Genomic DNA, 19,176 nt, shown 5'->3' with positions numbered 1-19,176 from the left:
GAAACAGCAGGAATCCCACTGTATGTATCAGCACTGATCAGTTGTAAAAACAGGCACAAAAAATGATTTGGGACGTGGAAGCCTGGTGATGACTAAGCTGTTTGACATGAACTACAGAAGTATTCGCAATCAGTCTGGGCTAGATTTTGAACTGTATCTGCAAATTAACAGTTATTTGCTCAATTGCTATAGGTGCCTTTTCATGAGCTCTGCTAAAGCTGTTTGCTAGAGAATTACTTGCAGCTGCTTCTCTGTGCTGAAAGTGAAGTGCGGTTTTTGGGCTGAGGTGCATGGTGAATCTGAAGGTGAGCCTGTTTTACTGTGAAAGGTTGTCTGGGGAAAGGAAGGCAGTGGAAGCATCCGTGGTGCACCCAGTGGTCCTGGTCTGAAGGAATGAGACGAGGTGGAAATTTGGTCAAGAGCCATTTTAATTTGATTTTTCGGGGAAAAAAAAAAAAAGGGAGAGAGAGAGAGAGAGAGAAAATAAATCAATGTTCTTGTGATTTTGAATGGGAGAAAATCTGTGAAGAACATCTCTTGGTTTTAGTTCTTGTCCTGTTGCTACCTTTTATTACATTCCATAACTCCTCTGGGATCTGTCTTGTTTTTATTTCTTATTTGACCTGACATAAGTATCTCTCCATTATACAAGAAGGCATTTATTTGTTTCACTGATATCTAGATTTCCTTCTGCTATCTGCCTCAGGCCTGTGTTGTATTATCTCTGGACAGAGACCTATGTACATATTGCACTCTCATGGCTCCCCCAGCCTGTGAGCAACATCTGTAAATTACCATCACTCAATAGTTTAGCCAAAGAGTCCGCTGGTATTGGAAGCGAAGCCAACTTGTTTTATACCTGTCTCCATATCAGAACTCTCCCGTTTTCTTTGACTACACAATTAATATTAACAATCTGTACAATTTCATAATTTGTTTGATTAATGAAAACGTATATATTTAAGGGTCTTGGTTTTTTTTTTTTTTTTTTTTTCGGGGGGGTAGGGGGGGGGGGATGGGATGGGATGGGACGGGACATTTCTGCTCACTCAAAAATCAGCCTCCAATAAAGTTATGGTTACTTAAAAGTAAATTTGACAGAAGAATGCACTGTAGTTGCTACTTTTCTTTCTCTTTTCTTTGCACCTATGGGAAATCTACATCAAAACTTTCATCCTTAGACTTTTTTTTAGGGGTGATATCATTGTATATAGAGCAGAGAAACCTCTCTTGCCATAGGTTCCTGCCACACAGCAGAGCTTAGTGCCTTTGCACAAACTCTTAACTGAGAAAGTGAAATTGTGTTCCTCCATTTATCCCATGCTATATACACTTATTTCTAAACATATTGATATTATCTCTTGGAAAAATGAGAGGCATAGCCACAAAAAGCACACACACTCTATATTGCCAAATACGTTGCTTGATAATGACATCTTTTTATGTTCTCACACATTCTTGGCTGTGTTTCTTTGCCTACTAGATCCTACCACTTGCATGCATGCAATCACCATTTTTCTTTGAGAATGGCTCCATTTAGACTTAGGCATTTTCAGTCTCCAATGGGTTATTCTCCTCCAGACTGCTGCTTTGCACCACTGGCAGGGCCGGGTTGTGACTTTGTCTGATTAAACATTGATTGATGTTTCCAAGTGGTAGGCAGATCAGAATAAGGGCTGATTTGTCATCTGTGGGATCCTGTGGGTAATTGCAAAAATATGAGTCAACATTTGTAATGGACTCTGTGACTGAAAAATTTGTGTGGGTTACAATGTATTCTCATGAACTCAAATCGTTTATTAATTTGAATCCCTTGAAAAGTACTGGGTGAATAGGAAAGACTCATAGTATAATGTATACAGGGAGATCACTTCTTGCTTCCATAGAGTTCATTATTTTATTTATTTATTTATTTTAACCAACAGTGTGATTGGACCTGGAGTTTGTTCTCAGCAGAAACATATTTCTGGCAAAGTAGTGCAACTGAATGGTCACTTGAATGCCCACTTATGCAGAAACATGCCAGCTACTGATGCATAAAACCAACTTCTGGTATCACCTATCTTTTATCTCATTCTTTGACATGGCCAAACTGTACTTATTTTATGAAATCTGAGCATTCTGTTTGACTACAAATAACTGTACATCACTGAAACACTCTTTTCCTAGCCTAGTGGTTACAGCTTTCAAATTTTTATCCTGGTTTCATGGTATAATCCTTGCTTTTACAGAAACTCTTTGTATACAATAAACCTTACCCATGCAGTCCTCTAATGTTATTTGCAGCCTAGCAATATTTTGCTACTGAAGTTTTGTGGTAGAGAATTCAGAATTGATGCAATATCTTTTGTATCTTCCATCCCACACAGAAAAGATCTGGTACTTCTCCAGCCTGTGATTTGGTGACATTCTGTAGGAAGCCAAAGATATCTGGTTATTTGTGTGTTTTCTGTCAAATTGCATTGAGATTCTTGCTTCTTGCCCACTGACATCCAAGTTTTCGGAAATGATAGGCACGTGTTTTTGCTGCTGAAGTAAACAAAGCATGCAGGACCTTTAGAAAAGAGATTTTCAAACATTAATACATTAATACTGTGATTACCAAAGATTCATATTATTTTCCTGTCCATATCACTGAAGAAATTTTGCAAAAATGTAACAAGATCAGTAACAAGACGAGGATTTTTTTTTGGTGGTGGTAGTGGTTAAGAACACTTTCCTTGCATGTTCAGATTGCATATAAAAGCAAAACTGCAGAAAGCGACACTGGAGCTTAAAGGAGATATTTGCATGAGCGTCTCACAACCCTCTCTGTTTTTTCAAGTCTTTTCTCTTGTTTAATCAAGGGACTTTATAAACACTTGTTTTAGAAAGCTTGGCAATCCATGGGAAAAACACTGGTCTTGACTATGCTGTGTTTTCTGGGAGTCTGAAATTATAATGAGAACCTGACTTGACAAGAAATTGATTTTCATAGTCTAAAGGAAGATCATTAAGAACTTAATTTTCTTTACATAGCACATAGGAGAAGGATCACATTTAGATGCTTTAAAAAGCTATCAATCTCTTAAACACTCCCCATGCGTGGAATAAGTTTTTGTATATACCTATCTAAATATGGCACTGTTGGGACGTGTACATATAGGTATGTGTGTACACGTTACATCTGTGTCCATAAACAGATAAAATATCATCTCTGAGATTTCTTAAGCATATGCATTTGTCATTATACTGAGAATTCCCAATTTCTCTCCCTGGTAAAGACAATCAAGCCAAATCAACCTATTTTCTTGTTTATACAGTTAAAGTCGTCAGACTCCAGACTAGGAATTAACGTCATGTGAATCAGTGGGAAAACAAACAAAGAAACAAAACAAATGTAGGAGATATAAGCTCAGTCCTGTTCCTTGTGGTGCATCAAAAATTTTTCATTTGCCATTTGGCAAATATCTGCACATGCAAGAGTCCCCTTCAGGGTATAAGGGTGACTCACAAACACAACTTTTAACACAGATGCTGCTGCACTGAGGTCTTGTTTGTTGAATTCTCCTTACAGTTACATTTGTGCTGGTGATGGACAGCCCTTGCACAGGTGAAATCCTGTCACCACTCAGACTGGAGAAGCATTTACTTCAGAGATGATCTTTTTTTTAATCTTTTTTTTTTTTTTTTTTTTTTCCGATCAGGAATAGAACAGTGGAGCACAGGTGTGGGGATTGGCATTACAATGTGCTCTGCATAGACTGATGCATTGATAGGGATTATCCAGGAAGGATAAATACAGCAGAAGCATAAACCACATTGCAGAATACCACATTTGTGTTTTACCTTGCTTTCTCAAGTTGCTTTTCAAAAGGCTAGGCCATTTGGGATTCTCCCTTTGAATGGTTCTTTGTCTTTTGATATAAAACTTAGCTGGCAGATTCCCATTTTGAGTGACATGGTAAAGGAAACAACAAAAATTTTTGTTATTATCTGCAATGATGCTACTGGGAAAGCAAGTGAAAAGGGGAAATCCATGTCCATGCCCCCCCATCTGCTGAAATGTTTGTGCTTGAACTGATTCCAAAGGCCCCAGACCTGCAGGCCCATGGGCTGCAGAGCTGCCGCTCACGGCAGATTTCTGCACAGCAGCGAGCAGAGATCCACTCAGATCTGTGCCCCTGACCACTGCTAATGCCTGCTGGCAAACAGCCTCATACACATGCTTCCCCATGCATGCATCCTTCATGCCACTGAGCTCCTCGGGGGGAGGCACCCCGGTGGGATGGCCACATCAGGAACACATGGTGCCTTTTCCTTCTGGCGCTTCTAGAAACACAGGCGGCAAATGTCTCTGGCACCACAGCCTGCAGCTGGAAGGCAGAGCCAAAGGGTAAGCTACTTTAACATACAGGCAGATTCATGCAGTGAAGGATTAGCAGGTCCTCGAGCTGTAATACAGTTTGTGGATGTGGTTCATTTTTTAAGGGAAAAAAAAAAAAAGCAAAAAAAAAAAAAAAAAAAGCAAAAAAAAAAAGCAGCAGTGAGTATATTTTTAAAACGATTACCAAAGTATTTCTGAGAAACACTTTCTACCAAAGTATTCTTTTGTACTTTATATACCTACTTTTAAAATCCAAAACAAAGTTACTTAACTTCAGAGAATGGCAATATCTGGAGGATACTGATCATGGATGTATTTGCCTGTACTGCACTCATATAGCTTTGAAATGAGAAAAAAAGACTGAATGGCTTCACGTTATGGATGTTATTGTCTTGAAGGTATAAATGGCAAATTTCTCGCCATCTTTCTCTTCCTTAGACAAGTCTAAATTTTGTCACAACTTCAGAATGGCAGCTTGTGCTAAATGCAGTAATACAATGAATAATTCAGTACTGCTTGTATCAGAAGTTCGGTTTTTAGCCAGTCATAAAATACTTTGTTAGGGTAATGTTCAAATGCAACAATGTATGTCCTGATAATCTTATTTAATGAATGCTGATCAGGATGGGCTTTCTCATATCAATTAGAGTAATCAAAACTCTAAAAAGACTACTTTTCAACCCTAAATTTTGTTGCATATTTACATTGATGTATTATGTATTTCTAATGCTTACCTGTGGGTCATGGTTATTAGTCTAGTTTTGATTCCATGTTTGTTGATTCTGTGTATTGGAGCTAATTTAACTACCTCTGGTAGTTATAAGGATATGACCTCACAGAGGGAAAACCATTACAGCTCAAGAGGAAAAATGACACTTGCTTTTGTAAAGGAGGGTAGAATATTCTGTCCTGCCTAAAAATGCAACTCCCTACTTTCTCCTGCTAAAAATCCTACAAAGCACAAAAAGCATCAAGTTCTTTCTGATATGAAGTTGCTGCTCACATACAAATCCACCTTCTCAGTTTGCTTCTGGAGGAAGGTATCATTCCTGTTTTCCTGATGCAGAAACTGAGACATGGGATTTTTCTAAACCTGTGTAGGAGTAGAGTATATACACTAGATTTCATGTCTTCCTACAAAAAAGACTTGCATCATACATGTGTTTTACACTGTAAATATTTACAAAAATATTTAGGTTGCTTGTATCTGTGTGCTCATAAAAGTTTATTCTGGATAGAGTCAGGTTATTTGGGGTTTTGGTTGGTAAAATGGTACCAACAACTATAAAAAAATCAAACCAAAATGGATATTTTTTTCAGTCCTGAAAAATTCTCATATAATTTACTCATGATTAAGCTGATTTTGTGCCCATCAAATATATTTTCAAATGAGACCTTTTGTATGAAACTCAACTGATAACAATACCTATTTCATAACGCCTTAAAACAATACGCTTACTCAGAGGTAGTAAGCCTCACAGTCTCTTGGCAAAGAGTAAATTATGTTTTTATCCCCTTTTCCATTCTCATTGTCGTATACACAAGAAGTAAAGAATTTACTGGAGGTCAAATTCAAGGGACCAGAGCTGGGGTTGAAATCAGGGCTTTCCCAGTGCTCTTTCTCTACTTAGGGCACCTGATATTCCTATTTCAGTTGTCCTTTTACTGTAATACAAATGAATTTTTTATGACAAGAAAGTTAAAGAGCAAAATATCTAAAACATGAATGTATAATTATTTTTGTGTTCAGCTATCTATAAACTGGAAGATTCCTCTTCTTTTGGTACCTGAATACACATGCACCATCACATTTCACACAGGATGAAAGAGAGGTAGTCTTGTTCTACAAAGTTTTAGTTAAACAAGAAAAATGAGCATGCTTTGCAACAACCATCATTTTCTAATGCACTTAACAATTCTCTGTTTCAGAGCAGTATGTGGCTTGTGACTTATCTTCCTGAGGAAAGTGACCAAGATGTCTGTTTGGAATTATTCCTGGAATTAGACCAGCATGAGGTCTCCTCTACCAATCTAAGGTAATACTGCTGAAAGGCAAGAAATCCAAAGTGATGTATGCCCAGATGACCGTGCATTGACATTGTCAAGCTTGGCAAAAGTTCTGTATGCCTGAAGACAAAAAAAAAAAAAAAGGCCAGGAGATTGGGTAACCCCAGGGAGGCCATCACTCCATGAGGCACAGCAAACACAAATTCCTTCCCAAGGGGTATTTAGTCAGTGGAAGCAAAAGCTTCTCTGCAAGTTGGACAGGTTTTACTAACAGCCCTGACTTCTGCCACCATGAAGCTCCTTCTTTAGGGTGCTAGCTAGTTATCTCCCTGCCAATACAGAGCATAACAACAGATACAAGAGCACTAAAATTCTGTTCTCCTTTAACCCACACACCATAGGAGGTTCCCGTTGCAGTAATTTTGTGTCAGGGTGAGCCTGATCTAAAAGAAGAGTGAAACAGCTCTACTGAGACTTACACACATGAGTAAGACGAGTATGATTTGCTAAGCGATATGCATGAAAACTAATTTGCTTGCTGAAGAATGATCTTTTGAAATGTTTTCTTTAAATGACTGTTGCTTAAAAGCAGCAGAAAAGGCACCCAGATCTGAGGTATTTCTGCCTCATTCCCCTTCCTCGAGGTTGCATAAATTATGTATGCCCTTGTCGCTTTGGATAAGAGTCTGATCTCAGAAAGATATTAATTATTATGTAATAACTTTCACTAATTGTTTCTCCCTTTAGAGTATTTAAAAAACTGGTTGTATTGACAATAATAAAGGGTAATGAATGGCTGTTAAGATGTCTGTAGTACAAAATGAAATAGTCACCATTTCTGTTAATAATTTCAGTGAGACAAATTCAGCATGATTTTAATGATATTACGTGTACATTATGCTTTTTTTTTTTTTTGACCTCTTTTGGGAGGGGGAATAACCATAACATTTTTCTACATTTATGCAACCTGATAAACCTCCATCAGGGCACTCAAGTTATTGTCAAAAAACACAGTAAAATACCTTGGAATACATTCCAAATGATGCATATCCTTCACATTCAGAAACTTCAAAAATTTGACTTGATTTTAGTTGGAGCTCTGCAAACAAGGGGCTGAAAATCCAGGTTCTTAGTAATAAGGAGATCCTGACTCCGAAAACACAGATGACAAAAACAAACACATTTTTAGAAAAAGACTTGAACAAAGATTTTTTCTGCAACTTGGTCAGATATTTAATCTAGCTTCATCATGCATATGCAAGTTAATATAAAGTTAATAAATGTCTATGTACTAGAAATCACCTGTGAGATTTATGACTGTCTTAACATCTCTTAAAGACAAACGCTGTCTCATTTTCTAATATCTGTTTCAATAGCAGTTGCCAAGTCAAAATATGTCATATTTTACATAACAGTTCTTGTTATTTAAGGAGAATTATGCAAATAATTGTGTATATATCTATATACTGATGTAGGTACATCTCCCTCTCATTTTCAATGACCTCTAATTCTAGAAGTGAATTAAATGCTTACACTGTTTTGAGGTGCATGCTTGAAGTGTATAGTATTCTTAACACAATTGACTTGTCAGTCTTTGCTTAAACATTTTATTTATTTAAAGTGCAACAAAATACTCAATCTCTGTAGTATTTTTAAGTGTAGCACCATTCTAACTCTGTGAAAGCACCAATGAGACCTCAAACAGACTTTGATGTTATTAGATTTTCCTAGATATGTGTAGCTCTGTTACTGGTCTTCTATGGTACAAACAGAAATAATAGAAAAAATATAGCATAACCACAACATGACAAAGGAAAATTTCCTAAAAAATTTAGTTTCTTGGTAAGTAGTGACTGTCTTCATTTAAGCACAGAATACACATAGACATGAAAATTACTTTGCTCTGCTGTACCAGTGCTTCTCAAGAGCAGTTTTGCCGAAGTTTCATGTAAATTCCGTTGTAGTAATGTCTTACACTGCGGGTTGCGTGATAACTCTTCAGGATACAGTAGGAACCACCGTGCTAACCATCTCATCTAACTAACCAACTGTGCTAACCATCACATCTAGTTTGCCTTGCTGACCCAAAACAGTTTGGATAGCATAAATTTTGTGTCCGTCTGGACTGACTTGGGTCCGTAAGGTAGCTCAAGATGATGTGGTATTTTTTCATCTTCTGAAGAATTGAGATTTCTTTGACAAAATGCCAACAGGTAATTGCTTACAGATATTTTGATAAAATACTTAGAGAACCAGCTGCTGCTACTTTATTTTTTATTTATTTATTTTTTCCCCCTAATTAATCTTGAGTATTTCCTTGCAAAGCAACGCACCTTGAGTAGGAGTGAGGAGTGCCCTCACCCAGGAACTGCCCCTTACTGGAAGTTGGGGTCTTTGTCTGCAGAGATAAGATCTAGAGGTAGCTGATAATAAGGACATGCACAAGTATTTAGACAGAATTTAGGCTGTCTGAATTTAGTTCAGTTTAATCTATGTAACTCACTCATTTTGACATCTCTTCTGGCTCTGCCAAATAGGTCTGGTGGTGAACTTGTAATGGGTATATACACAGAGAGCTAAATTTGTCACAAATAAAGCTAATTTATTGAAAAGCAAGGGTGCCAAGCAAAGCTGTGGCATCTAGGGAGGTGGCATAAGCAGAATCATCTGCTCTCCTGCTGCCACCACCAGCAGAACCTATCATTTGCTTTTTTTAAGCTTCATTATGAAATGAAATGGCCCTGTGATGAAATGGCTCATTCTGTTTTTAGTAACAGGTTTTAGTAACCACAATGAAAGAAAATGGTAAAACACATATCAGAGATATCTCCAAATCAGTTCTTTATGTATGCTTTTACATCATAACCACTTTTCAATTTTAATTCATTGCTTTGTTATAGTCTGCACCATTAGCCATGACTCTTACACGTCCTCCAAGAACTACGTGTTATGTGAAGAGGCACTCCTTACATCACCATTTGACAAAAAAAAAAATAAATAAAAATGTAGTGTGCATAAAAGTATATGTGGTAAAGATAAAACAAAACAAAACAAAACAAAAGATTAATTAAAAGAGAATTGCACAGAAAAGCTTTTGAAGCATAAGAATTAAAGCTTCCTTTGAAACTCCTATGATGCTGTCACATACATTTCTTTTAACTTACTCAATGAATGGAGTTGGATCATTAAGATCTTCAAAGCCATGGTGCAGGTGTCTTTAACTTAAGTCAAAGGAGTTGCCAGAACAGGTTGGGCACAGTCTGTGCCTGATGGACAGGGCAGGGAGATCAACAGGGTCTGCTCCAAGTGCTATGGTGGGCTTGTCACCTTCTCCTGAAACACCCCATGAACCGCACAGGTTTTCTCTCTGTAGACCTACAGGAATGAGCTTTTGCAACTCCTAGGGAATTTTATTTGCAATATAGGTGTTTGTTTGGTACCTGCGTGTGGTAGTTTTACATTGCTATGCAGATTGACCCCACCACAACCACTATATTACTCCCACTCCTCAAAGAAAAAGGGGAAAAAATTATGAAGAAAAGGGCTCAAGGGTTGAGATAAGGAAAGGGAGATCACCCACCAGTTAGGGTCATGTCCAAAACAGACTCAGACTAGGAAGATTAATGTAATTTATTACCTACCACTGGTTCACTAGAACAGTGAGAAACTAAAAACAAACTAAACCCACCTTCTACCCCATCTACTCTCTTCCACCTCCTTCCCTTGAGCAGTGCAGGGGACTGGGGACTGGGGGCTGTGGTCAGTCCCTGACGCTTTGTCTCTGCTGCTCCTTCATGGTCCCTCTCTGTCCCTGCTCCATGTGGGGTCCCTCCCACAGGATGTCTTCCTTCCTGAACTGAGGCTGCGGGAGCTGGACACTAGGAATAGGCGTTTTACTCTGAGGGTGGTGAGGCCCAGGCTGCCCAGAGGAGCTGTGGCTGCCCCATCCCTGGCAGTGCCCAAGGCCAGGCTGGATGGGGCTGGGGGTAGCCTGGGCTGCTGGAAGGTGTCCCTACCCATGACAGGGGGTGAGATTAGATGGTCTCTAAGGTCCATTCCAGCCCAAATCATTCTGTAATTCTGTGAAATCAACTTTCTAAAGGTTGTGTTTGTTGGTGGGTTTTTTTTTTTTTTTTTTGGTTGGTTGGTTGATTGTTTTTTTTTTTTTTTTTTTTGCTGCTGTTTGTTATTTCCCTTAGTTATACATTTACTCTTTCACCACAGAGAGAACACTATGACTACACATGTATGTATAGAAACAAATACAAGAGAAGACAGAATCTAGTGCATTTTTAAGCATGGGGCAGGAAGAACAGGCTTCGAGGGGTCTGCTTGAAGTCTGCAAGACCAGTTCTTGTGTTCAGGGCTGCTCTTTTTAGTATTAACTCATTCTCTGTACTGTTATGCTTTTATTAAATAGCAAGAAGTCTTGTGTTTATGTATCCTGTTCAAGAAAGTAAATCTAATGCAGTAGGGAAGTCATTGACTGATGTTCACTAATTCCAGATCCATTTAGTATCTGGAATGTCATGACACCATATTTTTGTTGATGGATAAGCTGCCATCAATTACTTCTGAAAAATGTGAGTGGAACTGTTAAGTATTTAAGTTGAGTCCAGTGGGTCACCATTTAGTGAATATAATGACTTAGTTTTGTGTTTAGAAAACTGTCAGCATGTACTCATAGGAAAACAGTGGCATTTGCTTTTCTACCACATTTTTTCTAGCACATTATGGAACCATGGACTCATAAAATAACAGGGTTGTAGAAAATCTAGAGCTGGAAGGAACCCACATGGATCACTGATTCCAGCTCCTGGCTCCACACAGGACCACCCAAAAAACCACATGTCAGAGACCATTTTCCAAATTCTTGAACTCCAGCAGGCTCAGTGCCATGACCACTGCCCTGGGGAGCCTGTTCATTGCGTGACCAATCTCTTGGTGAAGAACCTTTTCCTAACACCCAGCCTGACCCTCCCATGTCCCAGCTCCATGCCATTCCCTTGGGTCCTGTCGCTGTCCCTAGAGAGCAGATATCAGTGTCCGCCTCTCTACTCTTGTGAGGAATGCAGTAAAAATCTAATTTTTGCCAATTTCAGAAATAGAGAAAATTAATTTGGTTATAGGGGTTGCATGCAAAAGCATACATATTTGCACACATATAAATGATGGTCAGATTTTGACAGATTAATTCTTCCCACTATCACCAGCAACACAAAGTAGGATGAAAACCACTGCACAGAACAGCCTTCCAACAGTAACAACAATCCTAGAGCAGATCAGGAAGACCAAGAAAAGAAAAATACTCAACAAATAAACCAAAACCCATCCATTCAGATTTATCTTCCCATTTGAAAACTGTGTAATGTGTCAGAGAGGACTTCCAGTGGCTACAACTGTTAGCTACCTTATGCATTTGAGGCTGATGAATACCTTGCATCGTTTTCAAGAAATATTTTACACGTCTATCAGCCATGCACTGTAATTTGCTCCACTCTCCGGTGTATGAATATCTAAGAAAGTAGCATACTGGAAGAAACAGCCATGGTAACAGTAAATTTTAAACAAATATTACCAAGCTCTCACCAAAGCGTGTCATTCACACTCAAGAATATGAGTGTTCCTGCCATAGCATTAATCCAGTTGGAGGCAGGAAACATATTGTGTTACTTACATAGCCAAAAATACAGAACAGATTTAAAAACAATTATCACAGTTATTTATCGAGTACCCATAAATAACAAGTATATCAAAGGTGACAGAAGATAATTTACAAGCAGAGATATGTATTTATGTTAGTCTTAACAAACACTTATATCATTGTATTATCTGTTAATGCTTTCCTCTGCTCTACACCTTGCACTCTGGCCATTTAGCTGGTACTAACTTCTCTAAAAGTGCCCTTCAAATCTGTGCAGCAGGTGCAGCCTCGGGCACAACCCTGCATCTGCTATTACGGTAATTCCCTGTTTGTTTTCTAGTCATGCCACCTGCTTTGTAAAGCATTGTGCACACGTGTATTGCTTACTTCCTGAGCATGTGAAGCTCCAAGCAGATGTTCTGCTACAGATTTTTCATGTTCCTTCATTCCTGTGTTCCCAAGATTGACACTCTTGTAGGATACTCTTCGTAATCACATAGGTACTGCAAGGGGTGGTTGCTTTCCTGGTCTCATAAGCTTGTGGTGGGAATGGGTATGGAAGGTATGATGTACGGATGCGTTACCTTCAGGCCTGTTTTTCTTGTCTCTGGTTTATTTTCAAAATTGCCACCTTGGAAATGTGTGATGTGTGAATACTGTCCCAGCCACGTGTTCTCTGAAATTCTTCCTCAGTTGACTGATTTCTCTCAGCTTCGTGGCAGTCTCCTGAGGGGAAGCATGCTGTCAATACCCTTCCCAGGAGCCTTGTCCTCCTAAATTATCAGATGTGTTGTCTCCAACAGAGCATTTGTGTGAAACAGCACTGCAAAAGGCTGGATGAAAATTAAATATTTCACTGTGGGTTGAGCTTTGAAGCTCTGCAGCGTGTCCTTTTCAGAGCTGGGACTGGGATGGAGCTGGTGGTGAAAAGCTGGAGTGATGGACTGGGATCCCCAGTCCCTGAGGGCGATGCAAAGGTACCCTTCACCTTGTTGCTTTACAGTATCTTTTTTTTTTTTTTTTTTTTTTTTTTTTTAACAAGGATTTTCCATAATATGTCTGTACATTCCTCACAGGCTGAAGATGAATAAGTGTCATAGTATTTAAGTTAGTATAGGATGGGTTCTTCTCTAGGCTAATTACATAATCGCTGATCTGCTGACTATTCTGACTGAGAACCACTCCTGCAAACCCTGGTTGTAACACTTGAGTTTGATCTTGTTTCTCCTATACAGGAAGAAATTCCAGGGTGAGATTTAGAAGGCTTCCTTAGGCACCTTGGGCTAAAACTCTGCAAAAAGAGTCTTTTATGGTAGGATTATGACACTGAGCCACCAAAAGCATATTCCTTGGCTTTGTCTTTCAGTGTTTATGAACAGGACCCCTTGCAAAATAAACGTTATGAGAACAGGAACAATGACGGTATCCCACATATGCAAGATGATCTATACAATTAATACAATAAATATTGGAACAGAGTGAGAATGACATAGTGATTAAAAGCACCACACAGCATATTACTTTATATCAAAATATACATTGTATATGACTTTGAGCCAAGTAATTGTGGCTGCTCAACAGCACAGAAAAAAATCTTTCAGTTAATGTTAAGGAGGCAGATGTTTCTTGTGTGAATTATGTAGCTATTTTATTTGTGCCTCATATCAATGAGGTGTAACTAATTCTTCTGCTAGGAGATGCTCTGAAAGGAGAGATGGGCAGTTTTCCTATATTCCTTAAGGCTAGCTTGAGGATCAATAGAATCATAGTATCGTCTAGGTCAGGAAAGACCTTCAAGGTCATCAAACTCAACCATCCACCTGTCCTACCATGTCCCATCACTCAACCATGTCTCCCGTAGTGCCATGTCCACATGTCTCTTAAATACCTCCAGAGATGAGGATTCCTCCACTTCCCTGGGCAGGCTCTTCCAATGCTGGACCATGAAAAAAATCTTACTAATGTCCAACCTAAAGCTCCACTGGTGCAACTTGAGACCCTTTCCTCATGTCCTGTCACTTGCCACCAGAGAAAAGAGACCAACAGTACTTGAGGTATGGGCTCACCAGTACTGTGTACAAGGGGACAATCACTTCCCTAGTCCTGCTGGGCACACTATTCCTGATATAGGCCAGGATGCTGTTGGCCTTCTTGGCCACCTGGGCACACTGCTGGTTCATATTCATCCGGCTGTTAACCAGCACCCCTCACTCTCCTTTGAGAAATAACTTTTTTGGCTACTAGGAGAAAGGTGATGACAGTGGCATTGTACTTTTGCACTACTAAAAATATTCTTGTATGAATATTCTTGTAGAAAGAAGTTTAATGATGGAATTTGATTTAATTCCATATTTCCACAGGATGTTGGAAATTATACAAATATTTCATCTCCCATGTAGGAATATCCCTGAAGTGAAGGTACCTGCTACCATATAAAATGAAGCTCAAGCAGCCAAATTATTCCTTCCTTTCATATCCTAGAATCCTACTGAAAGCATATATATATATATATATATATATATAAATATATTAATTTATTATTTTTATTGGTAGTAGTATTAGTATTTTGCATGAAATCCTTTTTTTTTTTTTTTTTCTCATTGTGGACTCAGTTGTGTTCCTCTTGTGGTCATCGGGAGTTGACCATTCTCTTCCAAGAGGGCAGCATTAAACTCTACACCAGGTGCTTCTGGGCAGAAACCCAAGAACTGACTCTGAAGCCTTCCCTCTAGTTGGCAGAACCAATGAAAATCAGTGGATAAAACTGGATGAATCAACTTCATATTTCCATACCATCAAAATATACAATAAAAAATACAATATAAGAAAAATCTCAGATTAATATAAAAACCAGCTTAGGAGATCCAGCCTTTTGTTTTGTGATGAGAGGAAAGCAGAACCCTTGGAATTGAAGGCTGGTTGTCCATATTGAGCCCTGTCTGCAAAATTCGGGAATATATTTCATAATATCACCTTATCAGGATTAATACCGTTTGATATATAGTATATATCTCACTTGTCAAAAATAAACGGGTACTTGTAATTGTTACCTACCACTAGTGTGTTTGCTTAACCTGTTATCAACAGAAAACATGAATTCATTATTAAAGCAAAAGATTTTAGAGGGCAGTTCAGACACTGTCTTCATTTTCTAAAATAACTGTAAATCTTATTTTATAAGATTTTAAATATTATTTTATAAGCAAGAACGTACATCTGATTTAATGTTGAATTATGTTAATAAATGAAACGTTCATATCATAACGGAGGAACAATTTTAAAAAAGAGAAAAAAAAGGTCCCTGTATATAGGTTTTGCTTTGTCACCGTGCTCTACTCTATATCAGAAGAACAAAGGCTATATGCATAATGAGGTCATGCAAATGAAGTGAAATCAGCAGAAGTATAGTGGGGGAGGGGAAGATGTAAAATATGGCCATCAGTATAATGACCAAGGAGTAGAAAATGTAAATGTTTAATGCTTGCACATTCAAGTTCATTTTTCTGTCGTCTTTTTGAATTTGTAGACTGAGGCTCTTGAAAGACCAGAATGAAAAGATCTTTGTTTTGGACTAAAAGGATTAATAATGTTATTTAGCAGACTGCCCAGATATACCTCCCCAGCCTACAGCTATTTACCTTTATTTTTTTAAATAATAGAAGCATGGTAATAATTAGTGGGGATAACGGAGGAGAGGGAGAAGCCCTGCTATTAGTGTTTGCAGTGAGGTTTTTTTTCTTGCCCTGCTGCACTGTCTGGATGCCAGCTCCCCATCTCAGCCATGATGGGAGCTCAGAGTACAATAGAAGCACAGCAACAATATGAATTACAAATACATGTATATCCTACTGCACGGCTGTTCCCTCCCCCCCCCCTCCCCCCCCCCAATGAATGTAGTCTAAAAATATCCTACACTCTAAATTGCTTTACTACTGAGGCAATGCCTTGCAAAAACAATATGCTTACTTACAGAAGAAAACAAAACCTCAGACCACAGACAGAAGAAGGTTAATGTGGATTGTCTTGCTTCTGACTGTAAAGTAACCATATTTTTGAAGGGCGTTACTCTCATTTAATCTTGTAGAGTGCATGCTTGTGTTAAGAGCAATAGTATTTTACTTCTGGTGAAATTATCAAGAATATCTTGTTACTTCAAATGAAAAAAAGAGGTGAAATGTAGATACTACATGACAAGTACATGCTGTGCTATTTATTTTTACTGTAGCTTGGCATATTAATATCAGCTTCTGGAAAACAATTGTCAATTATTTGCTCACAAGGTTATCTCCTGATTAAGCAAAAACAAACAAACAAATGAAAAGGAAATATACATCAAAATGGAAAATGGAATGCATATTAAAGTTATTTTTTATTTTTAGAGCTTGATTACCAAATTCACTTATAAGAAACTGCCCACATTAGTAATCAGTTGATATTAAGAGATTTACTCAGGTAAGTGTAGTTACTTGTGTGCAAGAACTTGCAGGACCAAGCCCATAACTGTAAATACTTAGAAAATACATCATTGATGAAATACAATATATCCTTCTGTTTACAAGACAAAAATATTCATCTGGCAATTGTAAAATGTGCTAATGAAAGGCTGTTTTAAAGAAGTGAAAATTTGCTAAGTATGAGTGACTTCCTTTGAACCAGTTAAATCCTTTCTTTAGATGCCACAAAAATAAAAACTAAAATGAATCGCTCTTTTCTTTATCATTTTAACTCTTCTGTGAAGAAACTTAGCACTGCCAATGACAGAGTATGGGGCTTAATCAGCACAGTTAACAAGGATTTATGAACTTTTTTTTTTTTTTTTCCCAATGCATTTACAAATACACAAGCATATATGTGTACATAAATTCATTTTATTACAAGCATTTTACACAAACAGAACCTTAAGTAGTTGAAGTACTAAAAAAAAACAATCAAAATGGTCTTCAAACATCCGCAAGTCCATAAACCTCTTAAAACTGTCCCTCTAAGAACAAAAACAACAAATATGCACACAAAGCCTCCCCCATAGCTAAATTATGGAAATGCAGGCTGCATTACAGAATATTTGCCAGGTATGACTTGTTTTGGATTTGAAATTCCCACAAGAATATGGGAGGGCCAGAAACACAAGCCACAGAAACAGGAAAAGAAGTAGAACATGGGGGCTTGTGAATAAATCCATGAATATATCAAGAATCAGGGATGGTAAGGTTATGTGTTTTAACAGTACACTTTGCTGGTAAGCCATAAGGCCAGATATTTGTGAGATGCAGTATTGCCTGTGCTGCAGAGAGGGGGAGTATGTGTGTGTGTGTGTGTGTGTGTGCGCGCTTGTGTATGGACGTATGTATGTGTGTCTGCACGTAGTGTGTGTGTGTAAGACAGAACATGGAGGGAGGAGGAAGGGAGAGGTGGGGGAGAGGAAGGGAGATGGGCACAGGCAGACACAATAAAGCATAATAGCATTCCTGCATGTCTAATAGCTTAAATACACTGTGTCTCTCTGTACCTTATTGCTACCTCTTTTGCAAGCAGAGTCAGAGATTCAGTTATAGTTCATCAATACTTCATCCTTGGTTCAATTACTTTTTAACCTAAAAAAAAAAAAAAAAAAGATTTCTAGTTTCAAGTACAGGGAAAATGAAATATTTAACAATATTTTCTAGATATAACAGTGCTTGCGTATCTCGCATACTTAACCTGGTACATGTCAATCACAAAATACTTACACTAAGTTATTTATAATTTAGTTATGTAGCACACCTTATCATCCATCAATTAATATTAATAGTTCCAATTTATCTACTGATAACAGCATATCTTTAAAACCCGCAGTTTCAGGATGTACAGTGAAGTCAAGCCCATTGATGGCAATGCACTTTCTCGATAGCTTTTGGCTTCATGTCCACCGTTTTGCAGAAACGCGGCATTTTTATGTTTATTTGATAGACACTGTGGCTTCCACGGAGAATGACTGGATGGTCTTAACAAAGAAGGGCAAGGCAGCATTGCAACAACCACCCTGCAGACCCCGAACCCACGCTGTATGTTGCGTGGGGCTGGAGTGGCTTTTGTTTCGACGCCTTTTGTAGGCTTTTAGGTTTTCCCACCCCCACCCCCCCGCATCAAACGTCAAGTTAATTTACAGGGTGCTGTTACTGGTACATTTCCCTGGTCTGCAGCTGTCTGGGAGCGGCAGCTGGGACCTCATCAGGGTGGTGGCAGCGGGACAGGGAAGCCCCCAGTCGTCATCTGGGAGCTGAGGAGCACCCAGAGTCAAGGTGGGCAGCTCTGGGCACGGGATTGAGCCCTAGAGGTAGTTTTTAGGTTCAGAGACCTCTGGAAGGAAAGTTTGCTTTCCAGCCATACAAGAAAGATCTCCAAAGATGAATGGAGGCTGGCTGAGCAGCAATTGTAAATAAATATCCTTCCTGCGTTCCTTATGAATTTATCCTACACAGTTACCAGGCAGATGTCTGCCCCTAAATTATTGCAATTTGAAGGGAAATATCTATTGTACCCACTGTGTATTTATAAAAGGTGTCCCTTTAATTCCAGAAGTTTACTTTCCACAAATAACATTATAGATCACAGTATTTAGAACAAATTATAATGATCTTTGAAAAGCTATATACAAACACGCGAGAGTGATTTTACACCTTTCTATCTTTATTTAGGAAGATGCCTCAATTAGTATTTCCCAAGCAGCACAAAAAATGCAAGCAGCTGTTACATGTGAGCATGCATGCAGTGAATTTGTATGACCTCACTTCCATCATCTAATAGCTTCATAAAACATGTTGGTGATGCCTAGCATTCCAGTCCTAACAGCTGGGAGTGATAAAAACTCAGAACCCAGTATTTTAATGAAACTGTAAATAAACCAAGTGCTCACTCTGAATGAGAGCTGGCACAGTGTTTTGACACATCACTGATCTTAAGGAACACATTTTCTCAAGGTGGTCCTCTCCAGATATCCCCAGTAACTTTGATGCAGGCTGTCAGTGCCTCCTGTGAGCTGCCTGGTGGCTTGCCGGATCAGGCCCTCACCAGGCATATCCCCTTAAACATGACTCCTAAGTCTCTCATCTGGGCTGAACAGCTTTTAAAACTTAGCTTGGTCCGAGCACCAGAGACACATGCAGCTGAAAGTCTATCCTTA

The 19,176-nt window shown here is 38.6% G+C and overlaps 1 long non-coding RNA gene across 1 annotated transcript in view; it reads left to right on the top strand.

Annotated features, from left to right (window-relative positions):
- Positions 1–19,176, top strand: part of LOC106018304 (uncharacterized) — a 97,626-nt gene that overhangs the window by 40,446 nt on the left and 38,004 nt on the right. The window contains exon 3 of the long non-coding RNA XR_005261776.2: positions 6,296–6,402. This is a non-coding gene — a long non-coding RNA (uncharacterized lncRNA). The remainder of the gene's footprint in view (positions 1–6,295; positions 6,403–19,176) is intronic.

Source organism: Anas platyrhynchos, chromosome Z (genome assembly GCF_047663525.1).
Source record: "Anas platyrhynchos isolate ZD024472 breed Pekin duck chromosome Z, IASCAAS_PekinDuck_T2T, whole genome shotgun sequence".
NCBI classification, from domain to species: Eukaryota; Metazoa; Chordata; class Aves; order Anseriformes; family Anatidae; genus Anas; species Anas platyrhynchos.
The sequence above is the reverse complement of the archived record's forward strand: the minus strand, read 5'-3'. Positions and strand labels throughout refer to the sequence as shown.